Raw genomic sequence first — 19,926 nt, 5'->3', positions numbered from 1 at the left:
GTTGCTTTGGACTGAGGATCTGCACTGACTGCCATCAAATGATATCAAGGTGTTAAAGGGGTACTCTGGCGCTTAGACATCTTATCCCCTATCCAAAGGATAGGGGATAAGATGCCTGATCGCGGGGGTCCCGCCACTGGGGACCCCCGTGATCTTGCACGCCGCACCCCATTTAAAATCAGTCCTTGGAGCATGTTCGCTCTGGGTCTGATTACTGTCGATCACGGGGCCGGAGCGTTGTGACATCAAGGCTCCGCCCGTGTGACATCACGCTCCACCCCCTCAATGCAAGCCCCCTCTGTAGTATATCAGCTGCTGTATACTACAGAGGAAGTTGAGAAGTTATTTTCAATCTGACCAAAGTGCTCTCTGCTGACACCTCTGACCATGTCAGGAACTATCCGGAGCAGGAGAGGTTTGCTATGGGGATTTTTATCCTACTCTGGACAGATCCTGACACAGACAGAGGTGTCAGCAGAGAGCACTGTGGTCAGACAGAAAAGAACAACTCAACAGCATACAGTAACTGATAAGTACTGGAAGGATAAAGATTTTTTTAATAGAAGTAATTTATAAATCTATTTAACTTACTGGCACCAATTGATTTGAAAAAAATTGTTTTCCACCGGAGTACCCCTTTAAGCTGTCATGTGTGCATGAGAAATAGCAGTATTTCTTGACTTTAACTCCTTGATATCATAGTTACATAGTTACATAGTTAGCATGGTTGAAAAAAGACATACGTCCATCAAGTCCAACCAGGGGATTGAAGGGAAGGATGTAAGGGGATAAGGGAAAGGGATGTAGTTTTATAATTCTGCATAAGCATTAATGTTATTTTGTTCCAGGAATGTATCTAACCCTGCTTTAAAGCTGTTAATTGTTCCTGCTGTGACCAGTTCCTGAGGTAGACCGTTCCATAAATTCACAGTCCTCACGGTAAAGAAGGCGTGCCGCCCCTTTAGACTAAACCTTTTCTTCTCCAGACGGAGGGAGTGCCCCCTCGTCCTTTGGGGGGGTTTAACCTGGAACAGTTTTTCTCCATATTTTTTGTATGGGCCATTTATATACTTATATACGTTTATCATATCCCCCCTTAAACGTCTCTTCTCAAGACTAAACAATTGTAACTCCTTTAATCGCTCCTCATAGCTAAGATGTTCCATGCCCCATATTAGTTTAGTCGCGCGTCTCTGCACCCTTTCCAACTCCGCAGTGTCCCTTTTATGAACAGGCGACCAAAACTGAACAGCATATTCCAGGTGAGGCCGTACCAATGCTTTATAAAGGGGGAGTATTATGTCCCTGCCCCTCGAGTCCATGCCTCTTTTTATACATGACAATATCCTGCCGGCTTTGGAAGCAGCAGCCTGACATTGCATGCTATTTTGTAGTCTGTGATCTACAAGTACACCCAGATCCTTCTCTACCAGTGACTCTGCCAGTTTAATCCCCCCTAAGACATACGACGCATGCAGGTTATTAGTACCCAGATGCATAACTTTACATTTATCCACATTGAACCTCATTTGCCAAGTGGATGCATTTGATGGCAGTCCAAAAAAAACCTATTTTGTTGTCACTACAGTAGAAGGGGAGGGGGTTTGCAGCTCCCCAGTCTGTTCCAGGCATCTTCTGAAGCACAAGCAGGATTGGAGGAACCTCTGATCCTACCTATTTAACCCTATGATTACTCCAATCCGTGACCATGGCATGACTGAAGGGGATTCCCACGCTGATCAGGTCACCGGGTTTCCCAGTGACTCGATTAGACAGCAGAGAAATGCTTCACAGTCAGCTCTGGGGACCAAGATAGGACCCCAGGGCTGTCTGCTCGCTGCTTGGGCACAGTGATTGTAGCCCACTGAGGACTATGCTAATTTATTATAAGTGTACGTTTACATGTACACAATCCACTGCAGGTTTTCCAAAGTGGAAATTCTGTTTGCGGATTTGCTGTAGACCCATTGAAGTCAGTAATTTACAAAACTGTTTAACTTTCTGCAGCCATTTGAGATGAAAAAAATATATATATAGTTTTCCACTGGCTTACCCCTTTGAGGTTTGATCAGTCATGCAGCCCTTTCCTGAATTCATCCGATTGTTTGCTTGTTTGTGAGATGATCACTAGCCCTATTGTACAGGTTGTTGTTGGCCTGTTGGGCCGATATATACCGTGTTCTTCAATAAAAAAAATGTTATTCCATATAAAAATACAGTATATAATACATCACAATATTGCATCAACATTCCATATTATTTGTAAAATAAATAAATCCTTATGATGCAATTTTTATTTTGTTTTTCCCCTTAAAGGGGTACTCCGCCCATAGACATCTTATCCCCTATCAAAAGGATAGGGGATAAGATGTCTGATCCCAGGGGTCCCGCTGCTGGGGACCCCCGGGATCTCAGCTGCAGCACCCCGCTGTCATTACTGCACAGAGAAAACTTGCTCAGTGCATAGTTACAGGCGAAACAGGGGCCAGAGCGTCATAATGTCATGGCCCCGCCCCCTTGTGACATCACAGTCCGCCCCTTAATGCAAGTCTATGGGAGGGGGCGTGACGGCTGCTACGTCTTCTCCCATAGACTTATATTGAGGGGGCGGGCTGTGACGTCACAAGGGGGCGGAGCCGTGATGTCACGATGCTCCAGCCCCTGTATTGCCCGTCATTACGCACAGAGCGAGTTTGCTCTGTACAGTAATGACAGCGGGGTGCTGCAGGAGAAGATCCCGTGCGCCCCCAGCAGCGAGACCCCTGCACTCAGACATCTTATCCTCTATCCTTTGGATAGGGGATAAGATGTCTAGGGGCGGAGTACCCCTTTAAAGGCGTTGGTCTCCTACCTTTCCCTGGTCCGGCGGGGGTCCCCTAAAGAGTGGTGGCAGCGGTCTCGGTGGCAGCAGCGGCAATGGTCCCGGCGGTGCAGGTGGCAGGATACAGCAGGAGGTGAGGCCTGTTCACCTCCTGATGTTGCTTAGCAAAATCTCTCAGCATGCACAGCCAAAGGGCATGCTGGGAGTTGTAGTTTTGCAACAGCTGGAGTTCCAACTACAACTCCCAGCATGCCCTTTGGTAGTCTGTGCATGCTGGGAGTTGTAGTTAGGCAACAGCAGGAGGCACATTTTTTCTATGAAGAAGTGTGCATCCAGCTGTTGCATAACTACAACTCCCAGCATGCACAGACTACCAAACGGCATGCTGGGAATTGTAGCAGTGTGCCTCCAGTTGTTGCAAAACTACAACTCTCAGCATGCCCTTTGACTCTCAATGCATGCTGAGTGTTGCAGTTATGCAACAGCTGGAAACACATTGGTTGTGAAACAGAGTTTGTGTCCTAACTCAGTGTTTCGCAACCAGTGTGCCTCCATCTGTGTCAAAAATACAACTTCCAGCTTGCACTGAGAGACTGTACATGCTGGGACTTCTAGTATTGCAACAGCTGGAGGCACACTAGTTGCAAAACACTGAGTTAAGTAACACACTCTCAGTGTTGCGCAACCAATGTGCCTCCAGCTGTTGCACAACTACAACTCCCAGCATGTCTGTCAGTGGTCTGTCAGTGCATGCTGTGAGTTGTAGTTTTGCAACAGCTGGAGGTTTGCCCCCCCCCCCCATTGTGAATGTACAGGGTACGGGCGGGTTTACAGTGAGTTTTCTGCTGCAAGTTTGAGATGCGGCAAATTTTCCGCCACAGCTCAAACTCCCAGCGAGAAGCTCACTGTAAACCCGCCTGTGTGATTGTACCCTAAAAACACTACACTACACAAAAATAAAAAGTAAAACACTACATATACCCCTACACAGTTGTCCCCCCCCCCCCCAATAAAAAAAATAAAAAATAAAGTCTTTTATGGCACTGTTTCCAAAACGGAGCCTCCAGCTGTTGAAAAACAACAACTCCCAGTATTGCCGGACAGCCACTGACTGTCAAGGCATGCTAGGAGTTTTGCAACAGCTGGAGACACCCTATTTGGGAAACACTGCCATAGGGTATTTTGGTGGCGGATGCAAATCCCCAAAATAGGCCTCAAATGCACATGGCGCTCTCTCGCTTTGGAGCCCTGTCGTATTTCATGGAATACATATGGGGTATTTACGTACTCGGGAGAAATTGTGTTACAAATTTTGGGGGTCTTTTTCTCCTTTTACCCCTTATGAAAAGGTAAAGTTGGGGTCTACACCAGCATGTTAGTGTAAAAAAATTTAATTTTTTACAATAACATGCTGGTGTTGCCCCATACTTTTAATTTTCACAAGCAGTAAATTTGTAACACAATTTCTCCAGAGTACGGAAATACCCCGTATGTGGGTGTAAAGTGATCTGCGGATGCACAACAAGGCTCAGGAGTGAGAGCGCACTATGTACATTTGAGGCCTAAATTGGTGATTTGCACAGGGGTTGCTGATTTTACAGCGGTTCTGACATAAACGCAAATCAATAAATACCCACATGTGACCCCATTTTGGAAACTACACCCCTCACGGAATGTAACAAGGGGTATAGTGAGCCTTAACACCCCACAGGTGTTTGACGAATTTTCGTTAAAATTGGATGTGAAAATGAAAAATGTTTTCACTAAAATGCTGGTGTTACCCTAAATTTTTCATTTTCACAAGGGAGAATAGGAAATAACCCCCCCAAAATTTGTAACCCCATTTCTTCTGAGTAAGAGCATACCCCATATGTCTATGTAAAGTGCTCTTCGGGTGCATTACAATGCTCAGAAGAGAAGGAGTGCCATTGGGATTTTGGAGAGAGAATGTGTCCGAAATTGAAGGCCATGTGTGTTTACAAAGCCCCCATAGTGCCAGAACAAGGAACCTCCCCCACATGTGACCCCATTTTGGAAAATACACCCCTCACAGAATTTAATAAGGGGTACAGTGAGCCTTTACACCCCACATGTGTCTGACAGATTTTTGGAACAGTGGTGCATGAAAATGAAAATTTTAATTTTTCATTTGCACAGCCCGCTGTTCCAAAGATCTGTCAAACGCCATTGGGGTGTAAATGCTCACTGCACCCCTTATTAAATTCTGTGAGGGGTGTAGTTTCCAAAATGGGGTCACATGTGGGGGGGGGGGGTCCACTGTTCTGGCACCACGGGGCTTTGTAAACACACATGGCCCCCGACTTCTATTCCAATAGAATTCTCTCTCCAAATGTTCAATCTCTTCTCTTCTGAGCATTGTAACTCGCCCGCAGAGCACTTTACATCCACATATGGGGTATTTCCATACTCAGAAGAAACGGGGTTACAAATTTTGGGGGTAATTTTCTCCTATTACCCCTTGTAAAAATGTAAAATTTGGGTAAAAACCAGCATTTTAGTGAAAAATTTTGTTTTCTTTCATTTACACATCCAACTATAAAAAAGTCGTCAAACACCTGTGAGGTGTTAAGGCTCACTGTAGTGTAGTTTCCAAAATAGTATGCCATGTGTTTTTTTTTTTTTTGCTGTTCTGGCACCATAGGGGCTTCCTAAATGCGACATGCCCCCCCAAATACCATTTCAGCCAAATTTGCTTTCCAAAAGCCAAATGTGACTTCTCTTCTGAGCATTGTAGTGCGCCAGCAGAGCACTTGACGTCCACACATGGAGTATTACCATACTCAGAAGAGATGGGGTTACAAATTTTGGGGGGCATTTTCTCCTATTACCCCTTGTAAAAATTTGGGGGAAAACTAGCATTTTAGTGAAAAAAAAAGAATTTACACATTCAACTTTAACGAAAAGTCGTCAAACACCTGTGGGATTTTAAGGCTCACTGTATCCCTTGTTACATTCCTTGAGGGGTGTAGTTTCCAAAATAGTATGCCATGTGTTGTTTTTTTTTTTTTGCTGTTCTGGCACCATAGGGGCTTCCTAAATGCGACATGCCCCCCAAAAACCATTTCAGCAAAATTTGCTTTCCAAAAGCCAAATGTGACTCCTTCTCTTCTGAGCATTGTAGTGCGCCAGCAGAGCACTTGATGTCCACACTTGGGGTATTACCATACTCAGAAGAGATGGGGTTACAAATTTTGGGGGTAATTTTCTCCTATTACCCATTGTAAAAATGTTAAATTTGGGGGAAAACTAGCAATTCAGTGAAAACATTTTTTTACACATACAACTTTAACGAAAAGTCGTCAAACACCTGTGGAGTTTTAAGGCTCACTGGACCCCTTGTTACATTCCTTGAGGGGTGTAGTTTCCAAAATAGTATGCCATGTGTTTTTTTTTTTTTTTTTGCTAGTCTGGCACCATAGGGGCTTCTTAAATGTGACATGCCCCCCAAAAACCATTTCAGAAAAACTCACTCTCCAAAATCCCACTGTTGCTCCTTCCCTTCTGAGCCTTGAAGTGCACCCACAGAGCACTTGACATACACATATGAGGTATTTCCTTACTTGAGAGAAATTTGGTTACAAATTTTAGGAAGATTTCTCTCGTTTTACCCCTTGTAAAAATTCAAAAACTGGGTCTACAAGAACATGCCAGTGTAAAAAATCAAGATTTTGAATTTTCTCTTTCAAATTGCTGCTATTCCTGTGAAACACCTAAAGGGTTAACAAACCTTTTGAATGTCATTTTGAATACTTGCAGTTGGTGCAGTTTTTATAATGGGGCCATTTATGGGGTATTTCTAATAAGAAGGCCCTTAAAATCCACTTCAAAACTGAACTGGTCCCTGAAAAATTTAGAAAATTATGTGAAAAATTGGAAAATGCTGCTGAACTTTGAAGCCCTCTGATGTCTTCCAACAGTAAAAACATGTCAACTTTATGATGCAAACATAAAGTAGACATATTGTATATGTGAATCAATATATAATTTATTTGGAATATCCATTTTCCTTATAAGCAGAGAGCAGAGAGGAAAAGGGGGTGATTCAAACCTTTAGTATGGAAGGGGTTAATTCACATTTATAATTTTTTTTTCTATTTCTACACCTTCTTTTAGTCGCCATAGGAGACAAAAACACAATCCTTTAATTGTATACACTGTTCAATGCTATGCCATAGCATAGCATTAACCCCTTAAGGACCAAGCATTTTTCTGTTTTTACACTTTCGTTTTTTCCTCCTTACCTTTTAAAAATCATAACCCTTTCAATTTTGCACCTAAAAATCCATATGAGGGCTTATTTTTTGCGCCCCCAATTCTACTTTGGAATGAAATCAGTCATTTTACACAAACATTTATGGCGAAACGGAAAAAAAATCATTGTGCGACAAAATTGAAGAAAAAACACCATTTTGTAAATTTTGGGGGCTTCTGTTTCTAGGCAGTACATTTTTCGGTAAAAATGACACTTTATCTTTATTCTGTAGGTCCATACGATTAAAATGACACCCTACTTATATAGGTTTGATTTTGTCGTACTTCTGGAAAAAAATCATAACTACATGCAGGAAAATTTATACATTTAAAGTTGTCCTTTTCTGACCCCTATAACTTTTTTATTTTTCCACGTACAGGGTGGTTTGAGGGCTAATTTTTTGCGCCATGAAGTTTTAATCGGTACCATTTTTATTTTGATTGGACTTCTTGATCGCTTTTTATTCCTTTTTTTATGGTATGAGAAGTGACCAAAAATACGCTATTTTGGACTTTGGAATTTTTTTGCATGTACGCCATTGACCGTGCGGTTTAATTAATGATATATTTTTATAGTTCAGACATTTACGCACGCGGCGATACCACATATGTTTATTTTTATTATGGTTACATATTTTTAATATGGAATTTGGGAAAAGGGGGGTGATTTAAACTTTTAATAAGGAAGGGGTTAATGTGTGTGTTTTTAAACTTTTTTTTTACTTTTTTTTACACTTTTAGTCCCCTTAGGGGACTTTTAGGAGGAATCATTAGATTCCTCATACAGATCATTGTGGTTTCATAAAACCACAATGATCTGCGTGCTCTGCGCTCAATTGATAAAGCCTGGCCCTGCCAGGCTTTATCATTCAGAGAGCCGGAGCCGCCGCAGCAGGAGAGGTAAGCCCTCAGGCTACCTCAATAGTGGATCGCTCCCCCGCGATCACGCTGGGGGGGGGGGGGTGATACACCCCACTGGACCACCAGGGACTGTATACAGGCACCTTTAGACAAAGTTGACAGCGGCTATCTAAAGGGTTAATAGCCGGCCGCGGTGATCGCCGCATGTCGGCTATTAACGCCGGCCCCCAGCTACAGGAATCAGCTGGGGGCTGGCCGGTATGACGCGGGCTCGAGTCGGGAGCCCGCGTCATACCCCGGTAACGGCCATTGGACGAGTATAGACGTCCATGGTCGTTATCGGGTTAATCAGTGTTATCTGTGCTCGACTGCTCCAGGCTGCCAGGAGCATTAAGGGACAGATTGGATGGCGAGGAGGCAGGTATGGGCCCTCCTGCTGTCCTCTCAGCTGATTAGGACAGTAAGGGCCCTCCCGCTGTCCTCTCAGCTGATCGGGACCACTGAGGTTTCACCGCGGTGGTCCAAATCAGCTCCAATGAGTTGCCAGGAATGCTTATTTTAATTTTATTTTAGACGCCGCAATCAACGTTGATTGTGGTGTCTAATGGGTTAAGGCCGGGCATCAACGCAATCGGTGATGTCCGGTATTAGACACAGGCCCCAGCTGTTGATGTACGCCCTGCATCCTTAAAAGGTTAAAGCCACCACTGTAAAACAAAATTAAAAAGTGATTAAAATGTCACCATTAAAAACATCAACTCATCCCAGAAGAAATGTGCCCTCACACAACATTGTTGGTATGAAAATAAATAAAAATTACGGCTCTCAAGAGCGATGCATCAACATGATATTTTTTTCTCATTAACAGTAAGCATGGGTAATAAACCCATAAGGTGGCAGCCCATTTTGGCTTTAAAGGGGTACTCCCGAATTTTGCTGTCATGGTTTTTGGGGGCCTTGTGGCATTTAGGAAGCCCCCATGGTGGAAGAACAGCAACATAACCCCCACATGACATACTATTTTGGAAACTACACCCCTCAAGGAATGTAAGAAGGGGTATAGTGAGCCTTAAAACCTCACAGGTGTTTGACGACTTTGCGTTGAAGTTGGACATGAAAATGGAAAATTTTATTTTTAACACTAAAATGATGGCGTTACCCCAAATTTTTATTTTTCATAAGGGGTAATAGGAGAAAATGGACCCCAAAATTTGAGGCCCAATTTCTCCCAATTAAGAAAATCTCCATATGTGGACATTAAGTGCTCTGCTGGTGCACTACAGGTCTCAGAACAGAAGGAGCACCATTGGACTTTTGAAGAGAGAATTTTGCTGAAATTGAAGTCAGGGGCCATGTGCATTTACAAACCTCCCATGGAGCCATAACAGCAGAAACCCCCCACATGTGACACCATTTTGGAAACTTCACCCCTCCAGGAACGTAACAAGACTTACAGTGAGTACTTACAGCTCACAGGTTTTTTGAGCAGTGGACTGTAAAAGTAATACATTTTATTTTAACACTAAAATTATGGTGTTACTCCAAATTTTTCATTTTCACATGGGGCAATTGGAGAAAATGGATGCCAAAATTTGAAGCCCAATTTCTCCAGATTAAGAAAACGCCCCATATGTGGATGTTAAGTGCTCTGCTGGCGCACTACAGGTCTCAGAACAGAAGGAGCGCCATTGGACTTTTGGAGAGAGAATTTTGCTGAAATTGAAGTTGGGGGCCTTGTGCATTTACAAACCTCCCATGATGCCAGAACAGCAGAAGCCCCCTATATGTGACACCATTTTGAAAACTTCACTCCTCCAGGAACGTAACAAGGGTTACAGTGAGTACTTACACCTCACAGGTTTTTTGAACAGTGGGCTGTAAAAGTGAAAAATTAGATTTTTAATACTAAATTGCTGGTATTAACCAAATTTTTTTTTGTTTCACAAGTAGTAAGAGAAAAAAAGCTCCACAAAATTTGTAGCCCAATTTCTCCAGAATAAGGATACACCTCATATATGGCGGTAAAGCACTATGCAGGTGCAAAACAGGGCTTAGGAGTGAGACAGCACCGATGAGATTTGAGGCCTAAAGTGGTGTTTTGCACTGCAATGGTTGAGGTTCTGACATAAAATCTTTAAAAAAAACGGCAAGTGACCCCAATTTTGAAACTACACCCCTCAAGGAAGGTAACAAGGGGTACAGTGAGTACTTACACCTCACAGGTTTTTTGAACAGTGGGCCGTAAATTGATTTTTTTTACACTAAAATGCTGGGGTTACCCAATTTTTTACATTTTCACAAGGGATAATGGGAGAAATTGGGTTACAAATTTTGGAGGGCTTTTTCTCCTGACTATGGAAACACATCCACATATGGGGTAATGTGCTGGGCGGGCGCACAACAAGGCTCAGAAGGTCTGTTTGTATGTGAGGCCTATGGCATATCAGTAGCTGACGGTTACATACATTCAGAGGAAAATACAAAAAAGAAACACCCACATGTGACACCATTACAGAAAGTACCCACCCTGAGAAATGGGTATAGGGGTAAAAAGAACATTTTGAACGCATTAGTGTTTCCTAAATTTATTTTCCAGGAATGGATGAAGGGTAGCTTTTGAAAATTGCAATTTTCATCCTATGCTCTGCTTTGTCTGTCTGGGAACAACTAACATGTGCCCAGGGACATAGGCCTTCCAAAATTTGGCCCCGAAGTGATTGATGACCGGCCTGATTTCATACAGGCGGTAATACGCGAAGGGGGGGGGGGGGGGGAACATGCCGCATTATCAGCATTATGCAAACATTTTGAATGGCCTCGAACCGGGGATTTGTCATGGGCATGATGTAGAGCGGGGTCTGATACAGGACGTCCCCACTCCAGTGTTTTTTTTTTTTTTTTTTAACTAGACCCATATGCAGCACCCAAAAGGTCCTCGTTTTGGCTGCATTGACTGGACACCATGGATCTAGCTAAAAATGAGCCCGGGTTGGCAGTGACGAACTGTTCGTCTGGTCAACCATCAGATTGAAAAGACATCACTGAAAAAAAACCTGAAATAGTCCATTTCAGTAAACCCGACGTTGTCAATCTTGATTTCTGAGTCGCTAACAAACTCAGGAATCACAGGCTCGTGGTCCGCTGGCTCAGTCCAGACAAGTTCGCCGGTACGGGGCACCAGTGAACTTGGCTGGGGTGTTTGACTAGTATGAGCGCCAGGGGGACTCATACTAGCATGGGGCACAGGGTCTGGAGCAGAGGAGGTTTGCGGCCTCACGCGGCGGTGTCTTCGCTGCCTTGGTGGCTCATCATCAGAAGATGATGAGGACAAGGAAATAAGGAAGGTGGGGTCTTCCTCATCCTCTGTGGCGCTTTCAGAGTCGGAGGCAAGTATGGCATATGCCTCCTCCACTGAAAACGCCCTGTGGGCCATTTCCCTACTCTAATGGGGGGTGAAGTGTATATATATGTAGGGGGAAAACTTTCTTGGTGTGTGTGCTGCGTGTGGTGTGGGACTTCCTACCCTAACCCGCCCTAAACTACTAACTAGCCCGCCCTAAGAACAAAATTATATGAAAAACTAGACTAAAAAAAAAAAGAAACTTTTGCACCAAAAAAAAAGTGTTTACCTAATCAGTGGTGTGCACACTGATTAGCGCTTGGTGGCGGCAGGGTGTGCAGAAGTCAGTGGGGGTATGGCCACTCAGCCTGGAACAGTGGCTGATGGCACATACACAGACTCCCACAAAAAAAAACGAAAAACAAAATAAAAACTATTAAAACCCGAAAAAAAGCACCCGCCTGAACCCAAAAAAAACACTGATCAGTGATAGATCACTGACAGCGGTGGGGCAGACCGCACACAGAGGTACAGTCTGTCCACACAGCCCAGGCCTGCTACTGGTGGCATGGACCGCCTATAGGTGCAAAAAATAAAATAATAAAAGACGCTTTAATTCCCATAAAAGTGCCTTCACCCCAAAAAACGCTGATCAGTACTACAGGACTGATCAGCGGCGGGTGGGCTTTAGCTAATGGTGGCAGACCGCTCTTTTATAGCTAAGAGGGCCCGGCCACACATTTAGCAAAAAAAAAAAAAAAGGTCTATGCCCCCCCCCCCCCCCAAAAAAAAAAAAAGCTGCGGTCCGACCGCAGCGACCCTGTAGGGCCAGGGTCACGCAGCTAAAGGTGCTATGGACCTGCAGGGGGTAGATGGCAGCACGGGGCTCCGTCCTGCACACTAGATCACTGAAGAATGGTGGGCAGAACGGAGCAACGTGCTTCACCCACCACCCCATACTGCTGTGATTTGTGAAGTCACTACGGTTGCCCAATGACAGCTGTACTGGGGGGTAGCAACACTTCCACCTTTCAGTACAGTATGGATGATGATTGTTGGTGTATATTACACCACTGATTATCATCCTTATCCGGGTCATGGGGTCACACGGAGCCAGAATTGCCAGTTAGTATTTACCGCCGATCTGCGGCAATTGCCGATATGGGCAATCCTCAGGATCCCCCTTGGCACTGTGCTGGGATGCTTGCTGAATGATTTCAGCAGGCATCTGGCTCCGATCCCCACCCGGCAAACGGCGGGGAACAGAATCACAGCAATTGACGGTTAGTATTTACCGCTGATATGGGGGGACATCAAGCCCCCCCTGGCCGATATACCAGGATGCCTGCTGAACGATCTCAGCAGGCATCCTGGTCTGGTCCCCGACCGGCGAGCAGCAGGGACCGGAGGGTGTACCTGTACGCCCTCAGTCCTTAAGAACTCAGGAACGGGGGCATACGGGTACACTCCGCGTGTAAATAAGTTTAACGTTTATAGTTTACACCCATAGGGTCTATTCACACGTACAGTATTCTGCACAGATTTGATGCGCAGATTTGAAGTTGTGTTCAGTCATTCAGTTTACATTGAAATCTGCAGCAAAAACTCCTGCGCATCAAATCTGCACAGAATACTGTACGTGTGAATGTGTGAATAGACCCTTAAAGAAGTCCCATCCCTAGAAGACGTACAGAAAAACGTATCCCCTCTCCGCAGGTGACTTTTCTCAGTTTTATAAGGTGATATATAACCACCACATTCCCGCTCTCTGGTGAATGAACGCAGCGACCCGTTCTCCCGCCTATTCCAGAGCTCTCAGCTTTCTTCTCTCATTGCAGCCACGTCTTGTGTTCGTCTATAGTTTTGGAGCGCAGAGCTGACAGGAATCCCTGGAGTGCGCGATTAGGTCACGTGCCGTTACTAGGGAACGAACTGTAAACTAAGTCATGAACCGGGATTGGCTGCTTTCCGTTCCCCTGGATACGGCTCCTGGAGACTCGGCAGAGATCAGCCCTCACTATAGTCGTAGGCTGTCACGGAACGGGTGCCGGGCTGTGAACTCTGCAAAAGTAGGGTGAGGACCGACATTGCTGTGGCTTCAAGGGCTTATCCAGACATTTATTTTTGTATATATATGTTTGTATTATTTTGCCCTGCTTTATCTATGTGCTTTGTACTCTCTGGGTCCTGTAGTTACTATGGCTGTGCTTCATACAGTCTATTGCTCCCTGTGGTGTCCCTCATTGGGGATGACTGACAGAAGCGCAGGAAGACTTCAGGCCCGATAATGATCATTATTAGGGGATTTCTTAGGGGCTCAGTGTGGGGACAACCTTCAGGCTGTGGGAGCTTTCACATTAGTTTGGGGAATTGCAGGCCACACTACAGTTGCCTAGGTAACCGTACCACGCTTAACAAAGTTCTGTGCATGAGTCCTGTTCCTCACTCCTGTCCTGGGGCAGAAAGGGGTTGGACAGGGGTTGATTTTTTGCTATGTCGCCCAAGCTGTATTGAAAATAACAAAGCATCATACTTATCTGGGCGCACTCCTCTGCTGCTCCTGCTGTGGTACTCTTGTTCCATGCAAGGAAATGCCTGCTCAGTGGATGATCTCTATACTGTCTATGCTGATGGGCATTTACTATCTGTACAGAACATCACCAGAAGAGGTAAAGAGGACTGTGCTGGAGACCAGGCACTTGGGAAAGTGTCAGCAGTGGAAGAGCAGGCAGGTTAAAGGGGTTATCCAGGAATAAAAAAACTGAGTAGATTTCCTCAGAAAACAGCGTCACAGGTTGCAACTCAGTTTTAGCTAAGTGAATACAGCCAAGATGTAATACCACACACAATCTGAGGACGGGTGTGGTGCTGTTTTTGGAAAAATAGCACTGTTTTCCTATCCCTGGATAACCCCTTTAAGTATGATGCTTTGTTACTTTCAGTGCGGCTTGGGCAACAGAGTAAAAAAGCAGCCCCTGCTTGGACAACCTCATTAAATTATATTTTAGAAGAAATGGCCATACAAAACAAGTCTGCAAATGTAAACAGTTTTTCTTGTTAAAAATTGGAGCTGTAATATATGCCCAAAAACATAATATGCAACATAATGTGCATAGTTGGAACAGGGCCATCCCTAAAAGGGGTCCCACTTGGTCCACTTGGCACCTTCATAGGGGCGGCAGATTGCCGCCCTGAGAAGATGTTTGACCCGTTCGTGACCCATGATGGACCTAGTCATGGTGCCGCTCAGGGTGTATGGAGCGGGCTCCTGACTCGAGCCCGCTCTATACCTGGCAGCCCACAGCTGATACCCGTAGCTGGGGGCCGCCGCTAATAGCCAGCATTCAGCTATTGCTGCGGCCAGCGATCAAAGCTGACAGCTGTGTATAAAGGGAGCTTTAAACCATCCCTGGTGGTTTAGTGGGGTGGATGCCCCCCTACTATGTCTGATCGCAGGGGTCCCGCCGCTGGGATCCCGCAATCTCCGTGCAACTCGAGGGGGCATGGCGTGACGTATCATCTCGATAGCACTGTCCGGTGCAGTGCCGTGGATTGCAATTTGCCTTGGAATGTAATGGAGTGACTCAGCAGTTTTCCCTGCTCGAGCGCTCCGCCGCCATTACAATCTATAGGCTGACACTCGCACACCACCCCCCAACCATTGGTTACTGCGGGGGCTTGGGGGGGAAGGGGGGTATGCGAGTGTCACGTGACATATTTAATACTCACACATCACAGCTCACGGTAGTCTCACTTGGGCTACCACAGGGAGAGGATCTCTCCCTGTGATAGCCTGAAGCTGCACGGAGCTCTCATAGCCTCTGTGGCCCGATTCGTAATCGGAACACAGAAGCTAATACTTTTACTGTTTTACTGCCTCCCTCCAGCGCGCTCGTTCGCCACCGCTATCGGGATCCCTATGCCCGATAGCGCTGACAACCGCTTGCCTCCCTGCCAGCTGCTCTACTCCCCGTCCCCTGTTAACTCTCAGGGAACGGGGAACAGGAAGTAGAGCAGCGGGTGCAGCTAAAGTAGTGCTGCGCATGCATGTGCAGCTAAAGTAGCACTGCGCATGCGCAGCACTACGCAAATAGCGTAGGTAGATAGATTAGTGTAGGTTGTAATTAAGCATAGTTTATGCACCACAACTCCCAGCATGGGAGTTGTAGTTTAGGACAACAACTCACAGCATGCCCAGACAGCTAATGGCTGCCCAGGCATCCTGGGAGTTGTAGTTTAGGACTACAACTCCCAGCATGCCCATACAGCTAAAGGCTGCCCAGGCATCCTGGGAGTTGTAGTTTAGCTTAAATTAGACAGCAAAAGGACTACAACTCCCAGCATGCCTGGACAGCTAAAGGCTGCCCAGGCATGCTAGGAGTTGTAGTTTAGCTTAGATTAGACAGCGAAGGGACTACAACTCCCAGCATGCCCAGACAACTTAAGGCTGCCCAGCCAAGCTGGGAGTTGTAGTTTAGGACTACAACTCCCAGCATGACCAGACAGCTAAAGGCTGCCCAGACATGCTGGGAGTTGTAGTTTAGCTTAGATTAGACAGCGAAGGGACCACAACTCCCAGCATGCCCACACAGCTGAAGGCTGCCCGGGTATGCTGGGAGTTGTAGTGCAGTGAAGGGACCACAACTCCCAGCATGCCCAGACAGCTAAAGGCTGCCCAGGCATGCTGGGAGTTGTAGTTTTACACAGGTATAAAGTAGCTAGCGTAGTGTTAGCGCGATTTTAACGTAGTTAGCGTAGTATTAGCTCAATTTTAGCGTAGCTTTAGTTTAGTGTTAGCGCAGTTTTACAGTTTTTAGTGTAGCATAGTGTTAGCGCAGTTGTAGCGTATTTAGCATAGCGTAGTGTTAGCGCAGTTGTAGTGTAGCTTAGTGGTAGCGCAGTTTTAGTGTATTTAGCGTAGCTTAGTGTTAGCACAGTTTTAGTGTATTTAGCGTAGCTTAGTGTTAGCGCAGTTTTAGTGTATTTAGCGTAGTGTAGTGTTAGTGCAGTTTTAGCGTAGAGTAGCTTCGTGTTAGCGCAGTTTTAGTGTATATAGCGTAATGTAAGCGCAGTTTTAGCGCATTTAGAGTAGCTTAGTTCTAGGGCAGTTTTAATGTATTTAGTGTAGCGTTAGCACAGTTTTAGCGTATTTAGCGTAGCGTATTGTTAGCGTAGTCTTAGAGTAATGAGCGCAGCGTAGTCTCGGAGTAGTTAGCGTAGTGTAGTGTTAGTCCAGTTCTAGCATAGTTGGCGTAGTTGTACACGGGTGTAGTGTAGCTAACTTAGTTTTACAGGCAGATGAAGTGTAGTTTAGAGAGTTTAGCGTGGGGTGTAGCTTAGCTTAGTCATAAAGTGAAGGGGCTACAACTCCCAGCATGCCCAGACAGCCAAAGGCTGTCCGGGCAGGATGGAAGTTGTAGTTTTGCAAAAGTAGCAGAATCAGTTGCGCTCTGCTACGTTAATGTAGTATACGGCCACCTGTATAGATGGCTGGATACGGTGATCACAAGGCCACTTACCCACCTCCGTTCCTGCTCTGTCACTGGACTTGTAGCAACGCAGGAAGATGACGGAGCTGGAAAAGGGGTGGTAAGTTAGGCTCTCCAGTTAATAACCCATTTTTTTTTGTGTTTTTCTTCTCGTTTCAGATACGTGAATGCGGAGGACTACATTGGAATCGGTGGACTACGATGATGACCTGCATTTTTTTATTTTCCTTTAATAAAATGGTTAACGAGGGCTGTGGGGGAGTGTTTTTCCTAATAAATTTTTTTTAACTTGTGTGTGTTTTTTAAAATTACTTTACAGGCTTAGTAGTGGAAGCTGTCTTGTAGACAGAGTCCATTACTAAGTCGGGGCTTAGCGTTAGCCCCAAAAACAGCTAGCGATAACCCCCAATTATTACCCCGGTACCCCCCGCCACAGGGGTACCAGGAAGAGCTGATACCAACAGGCCTAGAGCGCCAAATATGGCGCTCTTGGGGCTATGCGGTAACAGGCTGGTGTTATTTAGGCTGGGGAGGGCCAGTAACAATGGTCCTCACCCACCCTGGTAACATCAGGCTGTTGCTGTTTGGTTGGTATTTGGCTGAAAATGAAAATACGGGGAACCACCCACACACTTTTTCTTTTTTTTTGGTAAAAAAAAAGTGTGTGGGTGGTTCCCCGTATTTTCATTTTCAGCCAAATACCAACCAAACAGCAACAGCCTGATGTTACCAGGGTGGGCGAGGACCATTGTTACTGGCCCTCCCCAGCCTAAATAATGCCAGCCTGTTACCGCATAGGCCCAAGAGCGCCATATTTGGCGCTCTAGGCCTGTTGGTATCGGCTCTTCCTGGTACCCCTGTGGCGGGGCGTACCGGGGTAATAATTGGGGGTTATCGCTAGCTGTTTTTGGGGGGCTAACGCTAAGCCCCGACTTAGTAATGGACTCCATCTACAAGACAGCTTCCACTACTAAGCCTGTAAAGTAATAAAAAAAAAACACACACAAGTTAAAACATTTTTATTAGGAAAAACACTCCCCCACAGCCCTCGTTAACCATTTTATTAAAAGAAAATAAAAAAATGCAGGTCATCGTCGTAGTCCACCGATTCCGATGTAGTCCTCCGCATTCACGTATCTGAAACGAGAAGAAAAACACAAAAAAAAAGGGTTATTAACTGGAGAGCCTAACTTACCACCCCAGTTCCAGCTCCGTCATCTTCCTGCGTTGCTACAAGTCCAGTGACGGAGCAGGAACGGAGGTGGGTAAGTGGCCTTGTGATCACCGTATCCAGCCATCTATACAGGTGGCCGTATACTACATTAACGTAGCAACTGCCTCTGCTACTTTTGCAAAACTACAACTTCCATCCTGCCCGGACAGCCTTCGGCTGTCTGGGCATGCTTGGAGTTGTAGCCCCTTCACTTTATGACTAAGCTAAGCTACACCCCACGCTAAACTCTCTAAACTACACTTCATCTGCCTGTAAAACTAAGTTAGCTACACTATACCCGTGTACAACTACGCCAACTATGCTAGAACTGGACTAACACTACACTACGCTAACTACTCCGAGACTATGCTGCGCTCACTACTCTAAGACTACGCTAACGCTACGCTAAATACGCTAAAACTGTGCTAACGCTACACTACACTAAATTAATTAAAACTGTACTAGAACTAAGCTACGCTAAATGCGCTAAAACTGCGCTTACATTACGCTATATACACTAAAACTGCGCTAACACAAAGCTACTCTACGCTAAAACTGCACTAACACTACACTACGCTAAATACACTAAAACTGCGCTAACACTAAGCTACGCTAAATACACTAAAACTGCGCTAATACTAAGCTACGCTACAACTGCGGTAACATTATGCTAAATACGCTACAACTGCGCTAACACTATGCTACGCTAAAAATAGTAAAACTGCGCTAACATTAAACTAAAGCTACGCTAAAATTGAGCTAATGCTACGCTAACTACGCTAAAATCGCGCTAACACTATGCTAACTACTTTATACCTGTGTAAAACTACAACTCCCAGCATGCCTGGGCAGCCTTTAGCTGTCTGGGCATGCTGGGAGTTGTGGTCCCATCAGCTAAACTACAACTCCCAGCATACCCGGGCAGCTTTCAGCTGTGTGGGCATGCTGGGAGTTGTGGTCCCTTCGCTGTCTAATCTAAGCTAAACTACAACTCCTAGCATGCCTGGGCAGCCTTTAGCTGTCTGGGCATGCTGGGAGTTGTAGTCCTAAACTACAACTCCCAGCATGCCTGGGCAGCCTTTAGCTGTCTGGGCATGCTGGGAGTTGTTGTCCTAAACTACAACTCCCATGCTGGGAGTTGTGGTGCATAAACTATGCTAAATTACAACCTACACTAGGTCTGGGCATGCTGGGAGTTGTTGTCCTAAACTACAACTCCCATGCTGGGAGTTGTGGTGCATAAACTATGCTAAATTACAACCTACACTAATCTACCTACCTACGCTATTTACGTAGTGCTGCGCATGCGCAGTACTACTTTTGCTGCACACGCATGCGCAGCACTACTTGCTGATAACGCCGCTATCGGGCATAGGGATCCCGATAGCGGTGGCAAACGAGCGCGCTGGCGGGAGGCAATAAAACAGTAAAAGTATCAGCTTCTGTGGTCCGATTACGAATCGGGCCACAGAGGCTATGAGAGCTCCGTGCAGCTTCAGGCTATCACAGGGAGAGATCCTCTCCCTGTGGTAGCCCAAGTGAGACTACCGTGAGCTGTGATGTGTGAGTATTAAATATGTCACGTGACACTCGCATACCCCCCTTCCCCCCCAAGCCCCCGCAGTAACCAATGGTTGGGGGGTGGTGTGCGAGTGTCAGCCTATAGATTGTAATGGCGGCGGAGCGCTCGAGCAGGGAAAACTGCTGAGTCACTCCATTACATTCCAAGGCAAATTGCAATCCACGGCACTGCACCGGCACATAGACTTGCATTGATTGTACATGAACAAAATGTTCCGAATGCTGGGGCAGTGGAATACCCCTTTAAAGGGGTACTCTGGTGGAAAACTTTTTTTTTTTTTTTTAAATGAACTGGTGCCAGAAAGTTAAACAGATTTGTAAATTACTTCTATTTAACAATCTTAATCCT

The 19,926-nt window shown here is 45.5% G+C and overlaps 1 protein-coding gene and 1 long non-coding RNA gene across 5 annotated transcripts in view; one reads left to right on the top strand and one right to left on the bottom strand.

Moving 5' to 3' along the window:
* The window catches only part of LOC130356121 (uncharacterized), a 43,038-nt gene extending 29,917 nt beyond the window's left edge, over positions 1–13,121 (bottom strand). For both annotated transcript variants that reach the window (XR_008888788.1, XR_008888787.1), the window contains exons 1-2: positions 12,986–13,121; positions 2,054–2,181 (exon numbers count right to left, since the gene is read on the bottom strand). This is a non-coding gene — a long non-coding RNA (uncharacterized LOC130356121). The remainder of the gene's footprint in view (positions 1–2,053; positions 2,182–12,985) is intronic.
* A 97-nt stretch (positions 13,122–13,218) lies between these two features.
* The window catches only part of TEKT2 (tektin 2), a 37,693-nt gene continuing 30,985 nt past the window's right edge, over positions 13,219–19,926 (top strand). Inside the window, exon 1 of one of the 3 annotated variants that reach the window (XM_056557183.1) lies at positions 13,219–13,368. The gene's annotated coding sequence lies outside the window, so the exon portion shown is untranslated. The remainder of the gene's footprint in view (positions 13,369–19,926) is intronic. The other 2 variants (XM_056557185.1, XM_056557184.1) reach the window with 2 other exon arrangements.

Source organism: Hyla sarda, chromosome 2 (assembly GCF_029499605.1).
Source record: "Hyla sarda isolate aHylSar1 chromosome 2, aHylSar1.hap1, whole genome shotgun sequence".
NCBI classification, from domain to species: domain Eukaryota; kingdom Metazoa; phylum Chordata; class Amphibia; order Anura; family Hylidae; genus Hyla; species Hyla sarda.
Note: the sequence above shows the minus strand (reverse complement) of the source record. Positions and strands in the feature narration are given on the sequence as shown.